This window comes from Myotis davidii, unplaced genomic scaffold, assembly GCF_000327345.1.
Source record: "Myotis davidii unplaced genomic scaffold, ASM32734v1 scaffold13, whole genome shotgun sequence".
Taxonomy (NCBI): Eukaryota; Metazoa; Chordata; class Mammalia; order Chiroptera; family Vespertilionidae; genus Myotis; species Myotis davidii.
The window spans coordinates 297,800-298,366 of record NW_006286243.1 but is presented as its reverse complement, the minus strand read 5'-3'; positions in this window follow the sequence as shown (position 1 = coordinate 298,366).

Below are 567 nucleotides of genomic sequence, written 5' to 3'. Positions count from 1 at the left end.
TGCATATATGCATATAAGTTCTTTGGTTAATTTTTTCCTGCCCCTCCTCACCCCTTCCCTTTGAGATTTGTCAATCTGTTTCATGCTTTCATGCCTCTGATTCTATTTTATTCAGGTTATTTTGTTCATTTTATTTCTTGTTTATTCACTTTGATTTTTTTAGATATAATTGTTGATAGATATATATTTGTTGCCTTTTTATTGTTCATATTTTTATTTCTTCTTCTTCTTCTTCTTCTTCTTCTTCTTCTTCTTCTTCTTCTTCTCCTCCTCTTCCTCCTCCTCCTCCTCTCTCTCTCTCTCTCTCTCTCTCTACACACTCTGCCTGTCAGCAGCCCCCCCTTAATGGAAAAATATATCCTCGGGTGAGGATTAAAAAAAAAAAAAGATAGTATCAGCAGAGCTTTTAACCAAGCACAGGACCCCCGAGGCAGGACTCTGTCCAGGGCGCTTGTCACACACCCAGGAAGCCAGCCCTGCCCTTCATTCTTAAGAGGTGGTGCCAGGATTTGAACCCCAGACCTTGCCTCCAAGATGAACATGAAATGCAAAAACCTAAAATTCTAG